We start from the raw sequence: 17,340 nt of genomic DNA, 5'->3' as shown, positions 1-17,340 counted from the left end.
TGATAATAATGGAAGTAAGACTGCAGAAAAATCAAGACACGTTCCTAGTATTTGTCGACCTGGAAAAATCGCTCGAAAATTTAAAATGGTGCAAGATCTTCAAAAAAAGGGTGTAAGACAGGGATGCAGTCTTTCTACTTTTCAATCTATACATCGAAGAAGCAATGAGGGAAATAAACGATAGGTTCAACAGTGGGATTAAAATTTAGGGTGAAGAGTATCAATGATAAGATTCGCTGATGACATTGCTATTCTCGGTGAAGATGAAGAGGAACTACAAGAACTGTTGAATGGAATGAGCTGTCTAATGAGTACAGAATATCGATTGAGACTGAAGCGAAGAAAGACGAATCTAATGAGAAGTAACAGAAATGAGAATAGCAAGAAATATAACATTAAAACCGATGATCAGAAAGTAGTCAAACTTAAGGAATTGTGCTACCTTGGAAGCAAAAATGCCGTGGCGGACGAAGCAAGGAGGACATAAAAAAATAGTCCTCGCCAACACAATTCTACTAGTATCAGACGTAGGCCCTAATTTGAGGAATGAATTTCTAAGAAAGAACGTTTGAACACAGCATTGTACGACAGTGAAATATGGACTTTAGGAAAACCGGAACAGAAGAGTATAAAAACATTTGCGATGTGTTGCTACAGAAGGATGTTGAAAATTAAGTGGATTGGTAAGGTGGGAAAAGAGGAGGTTCTCCACAGAATCGGTGAAGATAGAAACAAATTTATAACACTGACAGAAAGAAGGCTGATACATCGTGTGTTAGTACATCAGGTAATAATTTCCATGCTAGTAATGAGACTGTCTACTAGAGGAGACTGTAGAGGGGTACTTCAGTCGACTGATTTTAGAATCACATGAAGGAAGGGGAACTATAGATCGCTATAACCGTTTTCTGCCATTTCATCCAGTTTTGTGTTTGCTAGACAAGATGTGTTTTGCGCAGCATCTGCAAATTTTTCGAGCTTTGCACATTTAAGTCCTCTGTAATATGTTAAAGGTATTTGGAATATACTGTTAATTCTTCAGGTACAGAATTTTACAGTGAGTGAGCAATTAAGTTGTGCACCATCTTGTACCCTGAAACAGGAAAACGTCTTTCAACAAAGGAAATAATATAAATGCAAACGAACAGCGTATCTTTAACGTCTTAACAATTTTCACTGTCTTGAAAGTGGAAATTTTTTTTTAGATTGCAGTACTTTCATTTCAGAACGTATTTAATTCGTAACTGATTTTTCATAATACACTGACGGAAAAAATGTCACAGTACCAGGTACGAGTTGTGCTACATAAACAAAAGTTGGAAGACGCGTTTCTACATCTGAAAGATTATGTCTGGTGAAATTTAAATCCAGTCGCTTAAGAATGGGGAAAGTAGCGCTACTATGAAATACAAAACAGGTTGGCTTTAAATACACACTGTAATGGCCGTGAGAGTTACTTACCTTTGAGACTGGACGTAGTGAATCAGTGTTAGTCAAGAATGGCTTTAAGGCAACAAAGATGCTAGTTTCAACGCCTCACTGAGCTTGAACGAGATCATGTACGAGGGCTATTCGGAAAGTAAGGAACGGTAGGTCGAGAAATGGAAACCATAGTGAAAATCAAAACTGTTTTATTTGTAACAGTTAGCTACAACTTCCAGCTACTTATCTCCATCAGCCGCCAGTGCTTTCTGCCAATTCTCTACGCTGGCCTACAGCTCGCTGCCTGTGCCAAAATATTGTCTTCATAGCCAACGGTTCATGTGAGCAGAGATGAAACTCAGAGGGAAACAATTACGGGCTGTATTGTAGGTAATCAAACATTTCCAACTGAAAACGATTCTGGAGTATCTTCATTGCTCCTGCAGAATGCGACTGTGAATTATCTTGAAGAAGAACACGCACGACAATAATATAATGTTGGCTGCATAGCTTCAGGCGAAATTTCTCACCCGGCCCTCTTACTTGGCGGCAGACACTACTGTTCTAGGTATCTTTATGTGCTCCTTGTGTGCTCAGAACTAAAACGTACGACGTCACGCGATCGACAGGCATACTAGAGACACTGCCCAACACACCTGTGCTAAACTTCATCAGATTTTCACTGTGGTTTCCACTTCGCAACCGATCGTTCCTTACTTTCCGAATAACCCTCGCAATAGGGCTACGAGCAGTTGGATGTTCCTTCTGGAATACTGCAGAAAGACTTGGCAGGAATGTAGCCACTGTACATGATTGCTGGCAACGGTGGTGACGGGAATGTGTGCTCGCAAGAAGACCGAGCTCCGGACGGCCACATGGCACTGTCGAGAGACTCTGCGACCAACATGTGGTGCGTGATAGACGCACTGGACCTACACCTGGAGCTATGGTCTGGGATGCGATCTCGTATGATAACAGGAGCGCTGTCGTGGTTGTCCCACGCACCCTGACTGCAGATTTGTACGTGAGTCTCATGATTTTACCTTTTGCGCTGCCATTCGTGAACAGTATTTCAAGGGGTGTTTTCCAGGAGGAGAACGCTCTCCCACATACCGCTGTTGTAACCCAATATGCTCTACAATGTCGACATGTTGTCTTGGCCTGCTCGATCACCAGATCTGTCTCTAGTCGAGGACATCTGGTGTCTCAGTTCCTTAACTATTGTGGACTATGCGTGTTGTAAAAATGAAAGTTGTTGAAAATTTCCATCACACGAAGCAAAGAGATTAGAAAGACATGAAAAGCTAGAACAGGTTTACAATGGATGAAATCATATTTCGCATCTTGGCTATGAGATGACCGAACGATGTGGCACACTGATTAAGGATATGCACTCACATTCTACAAGGGGTGGGTTTAAATGCCTGTACGGCTGTCTTTATTTAATTTTTGCCGTGGTTTCACGGAGAATGCCGGCGTGCATCCTTTGAGAAAGACACAGCCGATTTCCTCCCCTAGCCGTATCCTACCCGAGATCGAGTCGTCAGCACTACGTCTAATCCTAATCTACCTTCTTTCCTTAGTTAGGCTGTTATATGGTGCAGGGCCCACATTTTATTTTGCTTCTATCTGCGGACACAGTTCCTTCGGCACATAGTTATTATAACCAAAAATGACAGGAGAAAGGTTGTTTACATCTGTCTATGAACAGTGAAAATTTTTTCTGTGTATTTTAGTGTTTTTCCTCTGAGTATGTTGCGTTTCTGAGGCGAAGGAAGCGAATCTACCTAATCTGTATCTAGGTAAGTTTGGAAAACTGGCTAAGGTTCACTCTAACATTGCTGCATGTAAGAAGTTAGCTGTTGCTAATTCGGCGTGTGGATTCGATCCTACTTCTCGCTTGCTATCGCACCACGCTTTGCACTTTATTGACAAATTCAGTTAGAGGCGAGATTGAGAAGCTGAGGAAGCTACGTTACACAGCAACGTCTAAAAGCAAAATTGATATTTTTCCAGCAAGAGAAAAAAATTAAAAAAAGTTCAAATGTGTGTGAATGCTTAAGGGACCAAAGTTTTTAAGTCATCGATCAGTTGACTTACACACTGCTTAAACTAACTTATAATAAGAACAACACACACACCCATGTCTGACGGAGGACTCGAATCTCCGACGGGAGGGACCTAGCAATCCGTGACATGCCGCCTCAAACCGCACGGCCACTCCGCGCGGCTCAGTAACAGCAACGCGAAATGGAACTGTTTTAATGTCAAACACAACAGAGTCATGCAAACATATTTCTAATGAAATATGCTGGGAAGGGTGAATGTTAAGTAGCTGTGTGGTGGCGTTAGAAAAAAAAAACTGAAAATGATTCCCTGTTTCGATACATAAATGAAATTTATTTTAGCGTAGAATATGGTATCATATAGAAATGAATGAAGATCAAAAACATTGTGACGAATCGTATAATAGAGCACATGTGCATTTTTTTTCCTGTGAGACGATTTCCAACAGTATTAAGGTCATACAGGCGGCTGGCGGGTGTGGTGAAGACTGCTGGCCTCGCGCGCTGGTTGCAAGCAGAGTCAGCAATTTGCAGCATTGTTTCCAGAACCGATGGGGGTCCTTTGGCTTGGAGTCGAGTGAAGCGTCTCAGCGAAAGGCTTCGTCGACTCTGTGACGATCTTGGCTGCAGATTTCTAAACCTGCGTTATTGTGTGGGAATTTTTAGGACTCTCCTTCATAAGCAATGGGTGCACTACACAAAGGAAGCAGCTACTTGGGTACCAGAGTACTTGGGGAGTGCACATGTGGGTTTTTTAGGCTAGGCAGTAGCTTGCGGTGCTCTGATGAACAGTCGTCAGTCGATACAAAGCGAGGGAAGTGTCAAACGACGTTCAGAATAAAGACACTTCGACTGTAATAATTTTATAAGCAAATTTCGAAGTATTCGTAATAAACTTCCCGAATTTATTGTACTCCAGGAAAGTTCTCGCACTCAAATATCTTAGACCTTGTACCTACAAATATTCCGGACCTTATAGACAATGTCAGTATAGAAACGGGGATTAGCGGTCATGATGTCATTATTGCAACTACGATTACGAAAGTTAATAAATCAGTCAAGAAAGCTAGGAGAGTGTTTCTGCTGGATAGAACTGAGCAGTTATTAGCGTCACACTTACTCAGCGGATTGGCATCACTTAGTTCCAGTAAATGGATGTAAAGGAATTACGGGCAAGGTTTAAGCAGATAATTGTAAATCGTGGTTTGGAGAGTTATGTGCCTAGTTAGTGGGTAAAGAACAGAAATTACCATCATAATTTAATAACGAAATTCGGAGGGTGCTGAGGAAGCAGAGGCTGTTGCACTCTCGGTTCAAAAGCGAACGCACGAATGACGACATGCGAAGTTTAGTAGATGTTGGGCGTCCGTGAAAACATCGATGCGCGAAGCATACAACAACTACCATCGTCACACCATAGCAAAAGATCTGTCAGAGAATCCGAAGAAACTCTGGCATTACGTAAAATCTTTAAGCGGGTCTGCCGCGTGGGGTAGCCGCGTTGTCTAGGGGGGTCTTGTCACGGTCCGTTAGCTTAAATTAGTTTAAGTTAGATTAAGTAGGGTGTAAGTTTAGGAATCAATGACCTCAGCGGTTGGTCCCATAAGACCTTACCACAAACTTCCAAAAATTTTAAGCGGGTCTAACGCTGACCAGTCTGGTGTGGCTGTTGAAGATAGCAAAACGAAAGCCAAAATTTTAAATTTCATGTTCAAGAAATCATTCATACAGGAGAGTCATACAAATATACCGTCATTTGATCATTGGACGACATAGTAATAAGCACCCTTGGTGTAGAGAAACAACTGAAAGATTTGAAACTAAATAAAACACTATGTCTGGATGGAATTCCAGTTCGATTTAACAAAGAGTATGGCATTAGCCCCTTACTTAGCTTGCATTTATCGTTAATCTCTCGCCCAGCACAAAGTCAAAAGTGGCTGGAAAAAGGCGCAGGTGACTACAGTACACAAGAAGGGTAAAAGAACGGACCCTCAAAATTACAGACCAATATCTCTAACTTCTGTCTGCTGCAGAATCCTTGAACATATTCTCTGTTCGAATACTATAAATTTTCTTGAGACTGAGACTGCATGGTTTTAAAAAGCATCATATGTGCGAAACTCAGCTTGCACTTTTCTCACAAGACATACTGCGAACTATGGATGAAGAACAACAGGCAGATTCCATATTTCTAGATTTCCGGCAAGCATTTGGCACGGTACCCCGATGCAAGCTGTTAACGAAGGTACGAGCATATGCAATAAGTTTGCCGATATGTGAGTGACTCGAAGACTTCTTAAATAATAGAACCCAGTGTGTTGTCCTCGTCTGCGAATGTTCATCAGACGCAAGGGTATCGTCAGGAGTGCCCCTGGCGAAGTGTGACAGGACCGCTGTTGTTCTCCATATAAATAAATGATTTGGCAAACAGGGTGAGCAGCCATCTGCGGTCGTTTGCTGATAATGTCGTGGTGTACAGTAAGTTGTCGAAGTTGTGTGACTGTAGGAAGACACAAGACAGCTTAGACATTTGCAGTTGGTGTGGTGAATGACAACTAACCCTAAATGTGGAAAAATGCACGTTAATGCGGATGAGTGGGAATAATGTTCGGACACAGTATTACTAGCATCCTAATTGACAAAGTCGAGTCGTTTAAATATCTGGGCGTAACGTTGCAAAGCGACACGAGGTGGAATGAGCATGTGAGAAATGTGGTAGGGAAGGCGAATGGACGACTTGAGTTTATTGGGAGAATTTTAGGAAAGAGTGGTTCACCTGTAAATGAGACCACATATAGGACTCCAGTGTTCTTGAGTACTGCTTGAGTGTTTGGGAGTCTTACCAGGTCGGATTGAAGGAAAAAATCGAAACAATTCAGAGGCGCGCTGCTAGAGTTGTTACCGGTAGGTTCGAATAACAAGTAAGGGTTACATAGATGCTTCAGGAACTGAGACGGGAATCCCTGGAGGGAAGGCGACGTTCTTTTCGAGTTTAGAGAATCGGAATTTGAAGCTGATAACCGAACGATTCTACTGCCGCCAACACGCGTTGCAGCCGGCCGCGGTGGTCTCGCGGTTCTAGGCGCGCAGTCCGGAACCGTGCGACTGCTACGGTCGCAGGTTCGAATCCTGCCTCGGGCATGGATGTGTGTGATGTCCTTAGGTTAGTTAGGTTTAAGTAGTTCTAAGTTCTAGGGGACTAATGACCACAGCAGTTGAGTCCCATAGTGCTCAGAGCCATTTGAACCATTTGAACCATGCGTTGCACGTAAGGACCACGAAGATAAGGTACGAGAAATTGCATTACGGCTCATGCGGAGGCATGTAGATAGTCATTTTCCCTCGCTCTATTTGCGAGAGGAATAGGAAAGGAAATGACTAGTAGTAGTACAACGTACCGTCCGCCACGCACCGTACGGTGGCTCGCGGAGTATCTATGTAGATGTATCTATAGATGTAGCTACGGTCAATGACACAGTCGAGACAGAGCAGTACGTTGAACCCCCAAACTTCCTGAGCTAAATCCTATGCCCTTGGGTCGTCTTTAAAATGTTGTATACAGCACCTCGCGTAACAAAGTTAAGAACTTGAGCAGACAGTTGTAACCGTTTGTCAACAATGTAAAAATTATCAGAAGACACCTGGAACAATGCGAAGTTTGCACAGATCTCTATCGCTACAAATGTGCCACTTTAAACGCCACCTTAAAAAGATATGGGAGTATGCAAGTTGTAATATGCTAGTGGATTATGCAAGAGTAGGAGTGCGTTACCTGTTCTTTAAAAGCAAATGTACTTCTGTCAAAGAATCTGATCTTTTTTAAGTATTACGTTTCTTCAAAACTGAAATGACGTTTACAAAAACATCCCTCGTGGCTGGTAACAGCATATTTGATGTCAACTCGCAAACAGTTTGTTTGTCGATCAGTGTTCACTAAGACACTTTGAGTTCTAGCGTTCTGAACTTTCATCTCTGTCAGTTTACGTCTTTACATATGATACACAATGCATTCACGGGTGAGGGTTACTGAAGACCACAACGCATGAAAATGTTTGGAGGAGGCTTTTATATGGCTATGATGATACTATATCCTGAGATATTCTCAGAGTTCTGCGTAAACGTAGTCCAGCAATATTTCAATTTTCCGGTGTGGCAGACAGTAAATAATTTTTCAGGCACTCAGATGAGTCATCAGTTTCATTTTACACTAGCACCGTTATCCAAACATTGAACAAAATCAAACCGAGAAAAAAACTGACGCCCGAAAAAATATTCAGCAATTAAGAATCTCCTGACATTTGTATTGTTTCGACGTCTAACGCATTAACTTAACATGTTTTGTAGACAGTGAATCACTTAGTGTTTTTCTAATGTTTGTTGAATATTAGCTTCGAGTTGTGTTCATTTGTATCACTTCAAAATTGCTCTTGGGTGATTAAATCAGTGATTCCATAATTAATCTTAATAGTGACAGTGACTGTTGTCATGTGGCGATAATTTATTAAGTTTTTTTTCATTGCTAAAATGAAGAAGAATATTTACACAAACTTTATTACTGCAAATGCTCTGTGAACGTTACTAGAAAGCGAAAAATAATTAGTTTATTCAAAGTTAGCATTTAAACAGTAATCATATTCTCCAAAATAATGCATGTGATTGTAATTTTACTTGCCATATTTGCCGCCCAGAGTGGCCGAGCGGTTGTAGGCGCTGCAGTCTGGAACAGCGCGACTGATACGGTCGCAGGTTCGAATCCTGCCTCGGGCATGGATGTGTGTGATGTCCTTAGGTTGGTTGGGTTTAAGTAGTTCTAAGTTCTAGGAGACTGATGAGCTCAGAAGTTAAGTCCCATAGTGCTCAGAGGCATCCGAACCATTTTTTTGCCATAATTTGTTGCATTACTTCACTTAAAATTACAAACTCTTACTCATCTGTAATTTAACTCTTTTTTGTTTCTGATTCCATTTCAAAATTGTTTCCATGAAATCCGATCATTTTCAGGAACCTAAGATTCCAGAATAAATGCCAAAGTACATGTTTTCTATGATAGATCTTTAAGAATAGTCACATATTCACAAAACGATTTAATTCTGCAGTTGGTTCTTTCTATTAGCGTAGCGTATATATTGTAAATAGCCATATAGTAATGTTGGAAGGTCTCCAGATATTTACGATATTTTATACTGGTGATCAACATGAATAGACAAAATATTAAGAAGTTCAGTTTTTTTCACTCCGTTATTGGCCGTTTTGCTTACAATTAAAATCGAGTGCGATTGATAACTCTATCGTTTTATCCGTCTCTACAAAATATTCTCAACTTCTCGAAGAATGGAAAACTGAGTGAAAGAATGATTATTTCACAAGTCTGACAATATTACATGTAATTTAAGTCACTTCCTACAGTGCTTTCAGATATACAAAGTCCGAATAAGAGATGATTTCAAACAAAATTATTTACCTGAAAGGTTACGTTCCATACCGCGCATTGAAATCACCAACTTCTGTCACTGAAGTCTCTTACACTGAGGCGACAACAGTCAAAGGATTGTGATATGCCCGTATACAGATGGCAGTAATATTACATACACAAAATAAAAAAGGACAGTGCATTCGCGGAGCTGTCATTTGTATTCAGATGATTCATGTGAAAAGTTTTCCGACATTATTATAGCGCACAACGGGAATTAACAAACTTTCAGAGCGGCAGTTGGAGCCAGACACATGGGACATTTTATTTCGGAAACCGTTAGAGAATTCAATATTCCGAGATGCACAGTGTCAAGATTACCAACTTTCAGCTATTACCTCTCATCACGGATAACGCAGTGGGCTACGGTTTTTAGTTAACGACCGAGAGCAGCGGCAGTTTGCGTAGTGATTTCAATGCTAAAAGATAAGCAAACCTGCGTGAAACACCACAGAAATGAGTGGGACGTACGACGAATGTATCAGTTAGGACAGTGTCGTGAAATTTGGCGTTAATGGGCTATGGCAGCAGACCGACGACGTGAATACCTTTGCTAACAGCACGACACCGCGTGCTACTCCTCTTCCAGGCTCGTAAACATATCGGTTGGACCCCGGACTACTGGAAGGCCATGGTCGGGTCAGATGAGTTCCGATTTCAGTTGGTAAGAGCAGACGGCAGAGTTCGAATGGACTGGAAGTGGTTACGATCGGCTATTTGGAGACCATTTGCAGCCATTCATGGGCTTTATATTCCAAAACAACGATGGAATCTTAATGGATGACAATGCGCAGTGTCACCGGGCCACAACTATTCGTAACTGCTTTGAAGAAACTTCCTGGCAGATTAAAACTGTGTGCTGGACCGAGACACGAACTCGGGACCTTTGCCTTTCGCGGGCAAGTGCTCATTCTGGTTTGAAAAACGTTCTGGACAATTCGAGTGAGAGATTTGGACACCCAGATGGACCGACATAAACACCGTCGAACATTTATGGAACATAATAGAGAGGTCGTTCGTGGACAAAATCCTCCACCGGCAACAATTTGGCAATTATGGAAGGCTACGGGGCAACAAGGCTCAATATTTCTGCACGGGACTTCCAACGACTTGTTGAGTCCAGGCCGCACCGAGTCGCTGCACCAATCTGGGCAAAAGGAGGCCCGATATGATGTTAGGATGTATCCCAAGGACGACTGTCATTTCAACGTAAATTGTCTCTGCTCTGTGTTCAGTATTTAATAGCACTCTGGGTTCACTATCTTCTTCTTGACAGAATTTGGGTATTTATTCATTTCTGCAAAGTTATGATCTAAACCCTATCTTTTTTATCCAGACATTTCTTTCCAAATAACAATAAATACATGATTACAGTGTGCGTACGTACAGCTGATTAAATGAACACGGTTTTTAATGTGGTAGTGTAACGTGTAAGCATTGGCCATTTCTTAATACCGTGGCTGGAGATGGTCTTTTCTACAGGTCACAGTGTCAACATTTTATAGGTAATCTAGGTTAGTAGTCAACCAACGACCCAAAATGTATTGGGCAGTTTTTGACTTCAACTAGGGATGTAACAATTTTGTCACCAACTAGAGAAGAAAATTTTTGAAACATTTACTAGGACAATGGAATGAGATTAGACAGCAAAACGAGCAAGTAGTCGAGATAATGACGTTTTCTTTTCAGTTTATGCCGCGTGAAAGGATGGAAACATCATCCTTAAAAGAATTAGTGTGTTGGCACTACATTCTAATGTACAGGGTGTTTCACAATTCATGTTACACACTTATAGAGGCTATAGAGGGGACTTAGTACATCAAGTTTTACATAGAAACCCATGTTCAGAAACGCCATCCAACAACGCTACAGGACGTCAAAGTTACAGGGGCCGGTGTCTGTAAGTTTATGTATATACAGGGTAATTCCGTGATGATGTCACAAACTTTCTAGGATATGGAGAAGGATAACTGTATCAGTTTGAGGAAAGGGCCCCTGTACCGGAAACGAACGAGTCGAAAGTTATAAGCGAAAACCGTTCTGATACCTCTGACAGTGGGATACATGTACTGGTACTACTCTTGCTAAGATTGTAGGATAGGCAACTTTCAGAGGTGGTAGCATGGGCGCTAGGAGCACTTGATCGATGGAAGTGTTTCACAGTAGTGAAGATGAACAAGTGCTGATAGCTTGTCAGGTATGCATTTTAGAACCCATGTTTATTGGACATTTTTTTCTTGTTTTGGTCCACACTACCTTTTCTGAAAGTAGCTGCCCTACACTCTTAGCAACAACGGCATCAGTACATGTATTCCCTTAGTAGAGGTATCAGAACGGTTTTCGCTTGTAACTTTCGACTCGTTCGTTTTCAGTACAATCCTTACCTCAAATTGATACATTTATACTTCTCCACAACCTAGAATGTTCGTAACGTCATCACGGAATCACCCTGTATGTACATACTTACATTAACAAACATGGATGCTTATGACTTTGACGCTCAGGCGTAGTTGGATGACGTTTCTGGACATGGGTTCGTATATAAAACTTGATCTAGCAAGATCTACAGCCTCTAGAAGTGTGTAACACGAAGTGTGACAAATTTTGCAGATATTCTGCTTTTGAAAACACAGAATTCCATATCCTCCCTTTTTTATGAGAACGCCAGAAAAGTTTGAAAGTGAATCCACTTGACAAGTTCCAATCCGTCTCTGCGGATGCACATAGAAGACTGGTTAATAATTTTTATGAAAGTTGTCAGTGATTCTTTTGTTCTAGGAAATATGTCTCGTGATGACTGGGTGTTGTGTGATGTCCTTAGGTTAGTTAGGTTTAAGTAGTTCTAAGTTCTAGGGGACTGATGACCACAGATGATAAGTCCCATACTGCTCAGAGCCATTTGAACCATTTGAAATATGTCTAATACTTAAAGACTCTCGCTGACATCACGCTGTAATTCCAAATGCTTGGCGCTTTTCGCACGACCAACTTATATCTCGAGAATCCAGCGCGTCCCGGTTAGTATTCTCCATTCACAAATAATAACAATGTTACAGCAGATGCGGAACTAATGTAGGAAGACCGTTGTGTGCCAGATAGCTAGGCACAGCAACTCTGGGCCTGCGGTTCACTCGATTAGCCAAGTCCGCAATAAAGGAAGAGAATCTTATTCTTTTTGGACCCATATTCCTTATCAGATGGCACACATCGACACACATCGCATCGAAACAGCAAATCTCAGGGAGTGAGCAGGGTGGACCGCGTCGACATCATTAGCGTACTTGATTGCCGAAATATTGTGCTTGTTGGGCACTGACATCGGACCGTTCACCAGTGAACTGTTTGATCATGAAGTGCACACGGAGAAGCTGAAGAACCACACACTACAACACACTCTGATAAGTAATTTCTAACGGCAAAAAAGATGGACTGAGTGGTGTTATTTTCAAATGATAAAACAAATGAAACTGTCTCAGAATATTTTAAAATACATTGCTAGTGCAGTAATCGGTACAGTTCTGGAACAGTAAACAAAAGGAGAGCACTGAGAGACATGTTTGCAGATGACAAATACGCGATGAACATCCCTTACAAGAACAAACCATAATCTTTTATTTAGAAATAACAAAAAACAGAAACAGTACTAATTCAAAGTTGTCTATAGACTGCAATAAAAAAAGTATAGTGGAGATGAAAGTTGTGTGTTTCATACAACAGCTAAATAATTTTATACAACGTAAAGATCGCACTAAACGAAACATACGTTACTGGTTTCGGATGACTGTAATCATGTCCTGATGTGGGAAAGGTGTCCCAGAGCGTTTCGGCATTTAAACATTAAGAAACAGCACACTCCACAATCGTTCGTTAACAACTCGTCTCATCTAAGTTAGATTGTTACATCAAATGAAATGGTCAAGCTGCTACCGAGCGAGGTGAAGCAGTGGTTAGACACTGGACTCGCATTCGGGAGGACGACGGTTCAATCTCGCGTCGGGCCATCCTGATTTAGGTTTTCCGTGATTTCCCTAAATCGCTCCAGGCAAATGCCGGGATGGTTCCTTTGAAAGGGCACGGCCGACTTCCTTTCCCGTCCTTCCCTGATCCGATGAGACCGATGATCTCGCTGTTTGGTCTCCTTCCCCAAAGAATCCAACCCCCTAACTGCTACAACAGTTTATGTCAAACGTGACGAGCTGCTAACAAACTACGCTATTTCCTAACGTCGAAGTGGTGAGTCTCAATTAGTCTGCGAGCAGTCCTATTAAACTGTCTGCAGCTGATGTAGTCCTTTAGCGTCTAGTAAAATTTTCACAAGATCAAAACCAATTGCACAATGACTTGGACGCGATATATGTATGGTGCTAAAAGTGGCAATTTACCTAAGAATAAATGTGAGGTCATCCACATAAGTACTAAAAGAAATCCGTTAAATTTCGGTTACACAATGAATCAAACAAATCCAAAGCCTGTCAATTCAACTACGAGGGTTGGAACTTTAATAGTGGCAACTATTTATTTACAGGTCGTACAAAATAGATACGTGTTTCAAAGTTTTACTGACCTTCAGAGTAGTGACCAGCATTCTGTATAATCCGTTGCCAGCGATGTGGAAGTCGTAGGATATTCTTAGCAGTGCCAGTTGTGTTGACAGTTCCAGCGGCGCGGTCTATTGTCCGACGAATTTGTAGCAGTTCTGAGGCGAATGCCGTGAAGCGTTTCGTTCAGTTTAGAAATCGAATTGAGCTCACGAGGACTTAAGTCAGGGGGGTTCAGTAGGTGGTATAGCACTTAGCAGTCGCATCAGTGAAACAAATGAGTAACAGCTTGCACTGTACGTGCTTGAGCATTGTCCTGCAAAATGATGATCAGGTCCTGCAGAAAGTGTCATCATTTCCGTCTCTAAGCAGGTCGTAGGTCGTGTTCCAAAAATGAACAGCTTAGAGACAGAATGATGACACTTTCTGCAGGATCTGATCATAATTTTGCAGGACAATGCTCAAGCACGTACAGAGCAAGCTCTTACTCATATGTTTCACTGATGCGGCTGCTAAGTGCTATACCACCTACTGAACTCCCCTGACTTAAGCCCTGTAAGTTCAAATCGATTCCTAAACTGAAGGAAACACTTCACGGCATTCATTTGAGAACTGCTCCAAATTCGTCGGGCAATAGTCCGCGCCGCTCGACTGTCAACACAAGTGGCACGGCTAAGAGTATCCTATGACTTCCACATCGCTGGCAACGGGTTATACACATTGCTGGTGACTACTTTGAAGGTCAGTAAAACTTTGAAACACGTATCTATTTTGTACGAGCTGTAAATAAATAGTTGCCACTATTGAAGTTCCAACCCTCGTAAATGCCTAGGAAATAGAGTTACTTACAACTATTACATGAGTAGTGTTGCGGGAACACAAACTAAAGACTGCCTCTTATTAGTAGAACATTTAGAAGACTCAACAAGTTTGCTAGAGAGACTGCCCACACTACGCTTCTGCGTCATTTGCTAAAGTATTGCCATGCTTTATCACATCCTCACCAAATAGAATTGACGGAGAACGTCGAACAAATTCAAAGAAGGGCAGCTCGTTTTGAACTATCGCGACATAGGGGATAGTGTGGCACGGATATGACAAGCGAGTTTGGATGGCAATAATTAAAAAAGGGCGTTTTTCTTTGTGGCGGTATACTTTCACGAAATAACAACCACCTAATTTTCTCTTTGAGTACTAAAATATTTCTTTTTGGCAACCATCTACATAGGGAGAAACGATCATTGTAATAAAATAAGAGATCAGAGCTCTTACCCGATGATTTAAGCGTTCATTTTTCTCGTGCGTCGTTAAAGACTGGAACGATGGCGAAATATCTTTTGAATTATACTGCCTCCATTTGACTGTAATAATTTCTATTTTATTGTTATGTGATCCATATTTCGTCCTTAGTCCAATATCAAGTACAAAAACTTATTCATACGCCAAAACAATATCAGACTGATATGAAATACAAGTCATTGACAAAATAAAGGCCAGATCTGTCATTAGTAAAAGTGAGAACACTTCTGAAACTCCTAAGTATGTTGCACACTTTTATTTCTGGACCCTATAGTTGAGCTGTTAAATGAAACTGCTAACTAATAAACAAGTATATTTGACGTTCAGACACAATAGTGTAGTGCATACCTGTTTATTGGTTAGCAGTTTCTTGTAACAGCTGAGCTATAGGGTCCAAAATCGAACGTCTGCAACATATTTAGCAGCTCTTGAGATGCTCTCACTTTTACTAATGTCAGATCTGGACTATTTGACCAGGTATGCTTTTCTGCCAAGGATTTGTGTTCCATACCAGTCTGATATTTCTTGACATATAAATAAGTTTTTGTGGCCAAAATTTGTATCGCAAAACAACAGAATAAAAATTACTGCAGTCAAATGACGGCAGTATTATTCAAAAAATTTACCACGACTGTAGCTCCAGCCAAAATAAAAATTATCGATAGAGAAATAGTCTGAAGGTGGTTCGATGAATCCTCTGCCAGGCAGTGTGAAATGTAGAGTAGTCATGCAGATGTAGGATGTGGAAATTTGTATTTGAACAAGTATTCACATCAGAAGACTGCTGTAGTCATATGGTATAGGTAACGTGTGTATTACCGGAGGTATCGTGTCCGTGAATAAAATTATTTATAAGAAGCTGAAGGTGACGAAAGGATGTAGATAGAAAACGACACTGTGCAGTTTCGTAGCTTTCCTTACCGGCAGCTGTATGTGAAGTCAGAAAGCTTCAGGAGGATACCCAGACAGCAGCTTCGGCAATCCCAGAACGCCAGAACCTGCAAGAGCAGTAGAGCGGCAGCGGCAGCACGGCAGCGACTGTGGCGAGGTGGCCGCGTCCTCCAGTTTTGAGCAGCCTCGCTCCCTATCTGCGTCGTTAGGCCGCAGATAGCTGCGACTCCACCAGCTGGGGCGTATCCGCGTTCTTTGCCGAACGTGCCTTCGTCCCCCGGGACACGGAACCCCCATCTTGGCGGAACGCTATTCTGTAATGGGTTACACTTCCCCTTTTTCGTATTTTTTTTTTTTCTTAACTGAGGTATGCGTCGTTCGCTTTTCACTTCCAGCCTGTCAAGAAGTGTCTTTCTTTCACACGACTGCTCGTAGCATATGTCATTCATCAATAAACATACCTTACATGGGATGTTTCACTCTTCAAACTGTCATATGCGTTCAGAATATGCCTAGAATAAGAACAACCTACTAATCACAAGAACATTGAAATCCAAACTATGAGAAGCTGTCATTCGACTATTATTACCGGTGTAAGTAGGCTGTTTAGGTTTTATGTTGGTAACGCCACGTAGCGCTCTGTATGAAAATCATGACTGTGCTGTGTGCAGTCTGTGGCTGGTTGGACTCATTGTTGGAATATTAGCTTGTATAGTGTTGGGCAGTTGGATATATATATATATATCCAATATATATATATATATATATATATCCAACTGCCCAACACTATACAAGCTAATATTCCAACAATGAGTCCAACCAGCCACAGACTGCACACAGCACAGTCATGATTTTCATACAGAGCGCTACGTGGCGTTACCAACATAAAACCTAAACAGCCTACTTACACCGGTAATAATAGTCGAATGACAGCTTCTCATAGTTTGGATTTCAATGTTCTTGTGATTAGTAGGTTGTTCTTATTCTAGGCATATTCTGAACGCATATGACAGTTTGAAGAGTGAAACATCCCATGTAAGGTATGTTTATTGATGAATGACATATGCTACGAGCAGTCGTGTGAAAGAAAGACACTTCTTGACAGGCTGGAAGTGAAAAGCGAACGACGCATACCTCATATATATATATATATATATATATATATATATATATATATATATATATATATATATATATATATACTGACTTTTGAACATTATTAAGGTAAATACATTGTTTGTTCTGTATCAAAATCTTTCATTTGCTAATTATGCCTACCAGTAGCTAGTACCTTCCGTAGTTAGAATCTTTCATTTAGCTGGCAATATTGGCGCTCGCTGTATTGCAGTAATTCGAGTAACGAAGATTTTTGTGATGTAAGTGATTCATGAAAGGTATAGGTTATTGTTAGTCAGGGCCATTTTTTTGTACGGATTATTGAAAGTCAGACTGCAAAGAACGAAACGAGTGAATTGTCGCGTCGCTTACGGTCCCGCAGGGTAATTAGTAGGGCTGAGACACCAATCGAAACGATTGTAGAAAGTGAAGTGGGAAATCTTACGGACTTTGGTGCCTCACACCATAATGTTACCGGTACTGAACTAGACTATGCCAGCATAGTTTCTGCCACTTGAAGTCGTAGCCATATACC

The 17,340-nt window shown here is 41.3% G+C and overlaps 1 protein-coding gene across 1 annotated transcript in view; it reads right to left on the bottom strand.

The window, feature by feature from the left end:
* LOC126267975 (uncharacterized) overlaps positions 1–15,861 on the bottom strand; it is a 35,149-nt gene extending 19,288 nt beyond the window's left edge. Inside the window, exon 1 of the mRNA XM_049973322.1 lies at positions 15,720–15,861. The gene's annotated coding sequence lies outside the window, so the exon portion shown is untranslated. The remainder of the gene's footprint in view (positions 1–15,719) is intronic.
* Positions 15,862–17,340: the final 1,479 nt, after the last annotated feature.

Source organism: Schistocerca gregaria, chromosome 4, assembly GCF_023897955.1.
Source record: "Schistocerca gregaria isolate iqSchGreg1 chromosome 4, iqSchGreg1.2, whole genome shotgun sequence".
Taxonomy (NCBI): domain Eukaryota; kingdom Metazoa; phylum Arthropoda; class Insecta; order Orthoptera; family Acrididae; genus Schistocerca; species Schistocerca gregaria.
This window is presented reverse-complemented; position numbering and strand designations above follow the sequence as displayed.